Source organism: Schistocerca serialis, chromosome 1, assembly GCF_023864345.2.
Source record: "Schistocerca serialis cubense isolate TAMUIC-IGC-003099 chromosome 1, iqSchSeri2.2, whole genome shotgun sequence".
In the NCBI taxonomy this organism is placed as follows: Eukaryota; Metazoa; Arthropoda; class Insecta; order Orthoptera; family Acrididae; genus Schistocerca; species Schistocerca serialis.
This window is the reverse complement of record NC_064638.1, coordinates 995,135,077-995,141,307: the sequence shown is the minus strand read 5'-3', so window position 1 is coordinate 995,141,307 and position 6,231 is coordinate 995,135,077. Positions and strand designations below refer to the sequence as shown.

At 44.0% G+C, this 6,231-nt stretch overlaps 1 non-coding gene across 1 annotated transcript; it reads left to right on the top strand.

The window, feature by feature from the left end:
- The first annotated feature begins 338 nt into the window (after positions 1-338).
- Positions 339-413, top strand: Trnat-ugu (transfer RNA threonine (anticodon UGU)). Its single transcript has one exon. It is a non-coding gene; the product is annotated as a tRNA-Thr (tRNA).
- Positions 414-6,231: the final 5,818 nt, after the last annotated feature.

Genomic DNA, 6,231 nt, shown 5'->3' with positions numbered 1-6,231 from the left:
AAGTACATCAACGCCTGTTTGCAGCTAGGGTGTCCATTTAATTATTTCATTTCTAGCAAAGCTGCATGGTCATCCACGGTAACTGTTCTTTCGGGAACAGATACTACCGTCATATATAGTTAAAATATGGCTTCCCGGCCATTGACCTTCTTGTGCGAACGCACACGCTATGCCCGAACTCGTACGGGACTTGGTAGATTAATCTGCCACGAGTAATGAGTATGATGGGCAAACATCTATTAGGTGCACTACGAATGTAGTGGTGTGGGCATGTTGGGAATGTGGATCTCACGGGGAGCGTGCACGGGATAAGTCCCTGCAGACGTACTATCCTCTGTGCCCGCGGTGGCTCAGATGGATAGAGCGTCTGCCCTGTAAGCAGGAGATCCCGGGTTCGAGTCCCGGTCGGGGCACACATTTTCAACATGTCCCCAATGAAGTACATCAACGCCTGTTTGCAGCTAGGGTGTCCATTTAATTATTTCAATTTGAAATTTGTTGTTTCTTCTCCTTAAACTTTAATTTCCTTTCCAAAATTATCATTTGTTTCCTCAGCTGTCTACTCAGTGTACAGATTGAATAATATTGGAGATACGCTACGACTCTGTCTCAAGTCCCTTCTCAACTACTGATTTCTTTCATGCCCTCCGACATGTGGTCTGCTGTCTGTACAGGTTGTAAATAACCATTCCCTCCTTGTTTTTTATACCAGATAGCTCCAAAATATACTCTTTTTTCGTTGTGATATGGAAACAAACAGTTTCCAAACGTCATATTGAGTAATTTCCTTCCTTGCTTGAAACACATACTGACTCAGTTCATGAATAATTGTGTCTGGAGGCTACTACCAAATTATACGTCTTTTCATTGGATCACAGGCATGTGCCATGGATGATACATTAAGAGTCGAGGCAGGCCAGTCAAGAAACCGTACACATCTCCAGGCGTTTGCCACCTAAACTGCAGTGTACAGTCTTCCATTAACCTGCTGGGATATGCCGTTAGTAAACTGGTCAGGAAGAGTTTAGCAATTGGATTCACCATTCTTGCCTCTTACTGGCGAGCATTCAGCTTCCTTTCTGCAATTGTCTAATCAGTCCTATTACCCTATCCAATAGCTCCATCACCATAATTCTGCCGCTCGTAAGCGTCGATCTAACCACTACAGACAGAAATGAACTGAAAGTTAACCTGTTTGGGGGCTATATAACAATATGATTGAGAATGTATGCAAAATCTAGTTTACTGATAACATTTATTTTCCCAAATACAAAGACTGACATAATTTATGCAAAACACATTGTGATAGAATATCGTAAACAACTTACAGGTGGTTTAAGACCACAATGGACAAGGATCCTGACTAGCAAAAGTGAGTCAAGTACTCTGACCCTAAAAATGTGGATAGTCCAATCTGAATTAATCTGACGCTGAGCAGACTTTGTTCAAATCTACATAAGTTTATATTCGTGCAGCTGAGAGCAAGTGGCGATTGGGATTTATACGCCCTTACAAGGCTGGAACAGCAGTACGTTACCCAGTTTGCTTCATGCAGCGATGTAGCTTGCAGCTGGCGAGATGTGTACGGTGGGGGCGAGGCGTAAGGCGGAACCTGTGAATCGATCGCGGCCACGAAAGAAACGCAAAATCTCATGGTCTAGCGATGAGACAGACACATCACAATTTATATATACGAAGTTCAAAATGGTTCAAATGGCTCTGAGCACGATGGGACTTAACTTCTGAGGTCATCAGTCCCCTAGAACTTAGAACTACTTAAACCTAACTAACCTAAGGACATAACACACATCCATGCCCGAGGCAGGATTCGAACCTGCGACCGTAGCGGTCGCGCGGTTCCAGACTGAAGCGCCTAGAACCGCTCGACCATCTTCAGGCGAAGACTTCGCCTGAGGATGATGGAGACGCATTCCATCGAAACGTTGCTACGAGACGACGACGCTACTTGGCTGACAATCCGTGAAGACTTCATATACGAAATTCGCCGAGAAAGCCTGCACTCACAGATCACAATTTACTTTATAGCAGAGCCCTAAAATCACGGTAGATTTCAGTGTGTGACACACCTGTTTACTGGTCGTACCAAGTACCAATTTGGCTCACTTATACGACAGAGCGCACAAGGATACCAAACGTCAAGAATGGTAAACCAAAAACAAATAAGTGTGCCCTCAGCAAACTAGTAGTCTGAGACGTTTGAAGTCATACTGTCAGTACAATAAGAACTTCACCACAGGCTCCCCAGTATAATTACGTGCAAGTGATGTCAGCCTTATGACAGGTTCCAAGTACCAACAACACATGCCAGAGCTTTGACCAGAAGTTGCTTCCAGACCAAAGTCCAGACCCCAAGTGCCTCGCATCTCTCCAGATAAAACAATTCCGTTTTTCCACAAAGTGCTCGAACGACACCGCCTTCACCCTGTCTTGAGCCAATTACAGAACTTTAGAGGCGCTAAATCTTCCCTTCTACACGACAGCACAAACTCACGTCGAACCAGGGCAGGAGTTAAGAAACCTGCGTCTCTGAAAAAAAAAAAAGAAACCATCAATTTCTGGCCTTTGTAAGTTCTTGCAGAGGGAGATGTTTTTCTTCGAAGTACCGTCGCTTGCCATGGCAACCAATGAACAGACACAATCTTAAAGATCTTTATCTAAATCGCCTGTGCCTTGGAGCATGTCAGTCCGAGCTATCAGGTGTCATAAAGATTCTATCTCTAAACTTTACTCAGACGCCACAGTTTCTTATACGACCGAGGCAGTCGGTGGAAGTGGGTCACAGGCCTATTTGTAGTATCGGTGAACACGAAAACTTGTGAATTTTTATTAGACATGGCACTGCACGCAATGCCCAGTTTATGACTACACTGTATAGACATGTCCCTTCAGTCCTTCGCCCACAGCCCAGCCTTCGGCTGGCTCCAATGTAGGTATAGTAGCATTGTCCTCCTGGAGACCTGTCTCAACTAGAGGATGCTCTGTCTGCCCTGTGCGGCTGTGGGCCCGCCCGGCAAGATTTTCTGAGGGATGGGCTTGACACCACTTGCTTTCAACTTCCAACATGCCGTTTCTACAAACTAAGAATCATAAAAAACCTCATGCTTTTAGCACCCTACCAGGCTCCATCAACATCAGCTCAAGCTGTTAACTTTCTAGAGTCTCGCCTAAGTTGCGTAGGTTGTAAGAAAATCTTTATGAAAAATAGGTGAGAGCGTAACTTGTCCTCTCTCAGAACCTCATGGCTGAACATCATAGAAAGCCACTTATAGAGTTGCTTCTGCTCTACATCAACAAGTCTCTGTTGTCTGTGGTATGGTGCCACAGTAAACAACGAGACCTCAGCACAGTTTCCAACAATAGCTAATGTTTCTTGGTGATACTCTTCCTGTAACCTCTGCCCTGACTTTTGCTGTTGTTATCCGTTTATTCGTCAGTGTTGTCTTGGGTCCAACCACTCGTTCTGCAGTCATTGCAGTACAGCCAGTTATGTGTGCAACCTGTCTGTAAGATGTTCCCATGTCCCTCGTACCAATAATTCGACTTTTCTCGAAGTCCGAAAGACAGCGATAAGTTACAGGTGCACGTCTTCTGGACATGCTGTTTTCCAATATCGTTAGACGCACACAATAACCATCACATAGTCACACCATTCTTCATCTGCAGTAATGGCATTTTTCTAAACTGAAAATGAGTTCGGACAAGAGAGAAATTTTAATCAACTTATCCTGCAAGCATGGAATTACTGGCGTATCAGTTGGGCACTGTTCGGTGAAGGTATTCATATGTAACTCTTTCCATTTCCGTCAGCGCAATAAATTGCGGTATTGGTTCGTTTGGCAGATTTTTCAGCTCAGTGTCTCACGAAGGAAAAGCAAGAACCGTGTCAGGAAAAGCTTTGGCCAGGGGATGTAAGCGAACTCCTGTGCAAGCTCAAGGCGATCGCTATAGACTGGCGTATTTCCTGACCGATTGTCCATTACTTGCGAGATGCTCCTCATAGTTCCACACCAAACGTCGTGCGATTTCCAGCCTTCAACTGCAAAGTGCAAAAGGCTGCTGGCGGTACCGGACCTACATCGCTGACAACAATACTTATTCATAGAGCTGCGACAAAACTTTTTTATTTTCCGCATCAGAAGTATTAATCCATCAAAGATCTATACCGCACCTTAGTTACATATGCTATAGTAGTTAAGACAGAAATGTACAAAAAGAACTCTTCAGTCCATGACGTTTCGTCCAAGGCTGCGTTTGACATCTTCGGAGGTGCTCCTGGTTGTGCTGAGTCTTGTCGACTATCGAGTCGGACGTCGAAGAGCTGCCTAAATACCGTGGAAAGTGGGCGTGGTCTGGATTTCACGTGATAGCAGAGATAAACATTGTCAAAGATAAAATTTCTTAACTATCGATTATAGTACGTCAAAGATAAAAACTTCTCAACAATTCTGTAGCGCCACAGTCCATATATCACTGAGTTTCATGGCTTCTTCTTTTCTGTTAAAATTATCCCCATGTTTATATATTTCGATGTCTTCTCTATATAGCCGTGGATAATAGTTCGTCATAGTACATAAATCTCCAGTTTCCGAAAATTTCACTTCGTGATCACTTGATTGAAGAACATGTTGCATGTTCCGCGACGGCTGATTTGTCTTTTTTCCCTAGTCGGCAAAGACTTTTATGTTCCTTCAACCATGTAGTCACACTTTTCTTTGTAGTTCCAATGTATACTTTGCCACACGTACACGGAATCTTATATACACCACTTGCAGACAGAGGGGGACGTTTATCCTTAACGGAACGAAGTGCTTGGTCTATTTTCTTAGTTGGTCTGAGAATCGATCGAACGCCATGTTTCCTTAGAATCTTGTCGATCTGATCCGTCACTTTTTTGATGAAGGGTAGAGAAACCGTGTTCTTCCACCGCTGTGTCCTGTCGTTGTCCTTAGGTCTCCTGTTACTCGGTCGCAAAACTCTAATTATTTCCTTACTAGAGTACCCATTCTTCTCAAAAGCCTGATTTAGATGTTTTAACTCGGAGTCCAGGTGTTTCGGCGTACAAATCCTTTTAGTTCTGTCCACTAGACTTTTAATTACACCTCTTTTCTGTTGTGGGTGATGATAGGAATCTTTATGCCGCTCTTCGACGTCCGACTCGTCAGTCGGCAAAACTCAGCCCAACCAGGAGCATCTCCGAAGATGTCCAACGTAGCCTTGGACGAAACGTCAGGGATTGAAGAGTTCCGTGGACCACGGCCATACAACCTGGAAAAATTCTCAGTAGCTGAAACATTCGGTCGTGAAAGCCTTCATTCTATGATTGCGCTATACATATATATATATCAAATACTGACGAATCAATTCCACAGACCGAACGTGAGGAGAGGAGCTATTGTAACTGGTTAATAAAAACCATAAGAAATTGCACGGAAGTATGATTTTAACACAAACCGAGGTTTTTTTAAATGGAACCCCGTTAGTTTTGTTGGCACATCTGAACATACAAACAAATACGTAATCAGTGCCGTTTGTTGCATTGTAAAATGTTAATTACATCCGGAGATATTGTAACCTAAAGTTGACGCTTGAGTACCACTCCTCCGCTGTTCGATCGTGTGTATCGGAAAGCACCGAATTACGTAGGGATCCAAAGGGAACGGTGGTGGTCCTTAGGTATAGAAGAGACTGGAACGGGGTTCCATTTAAAAAAAACGTAGGTTTGTGTTAAAAAACATACTTCCGTGCATTTTTTTATGGTTTGTATTAACCAATTACACTAGCCCCTCTCCTCACGTTCGGTCTGTGGAATCGATTCGTCATTATTTGATGTGGTTTACGAAATATATCCAGCGGTAACGTTAGGTGACTCACCCTGTATATATGTGTGTGTGTGTGTGTGTGTGTTTAAGTAGAAGTAGCCAATTCATGTGAATTAAATTTTCTTGGACCATTAATTGGCCACAGAGAGTGCTTCGGCTGAAGCTTTGGCCAGATCTTCGGCAGTGCACGTAGCTGGGCACACAGACAGCAGTGCAACAGGTGGTTTGTAGTCTCTTAAACAACACACACACCCAGTGTTGACCCCACTGTGTAACGCCATCTGCGTACGTCGGATATGCAGCTTGTGACGCGGCTTCGAAGTCGGGTGATTGTCTTCGAAGTGGCCCAGTATTCTGCGTGGTGAGGGGGCATTCTCTCATCAGGTATCAG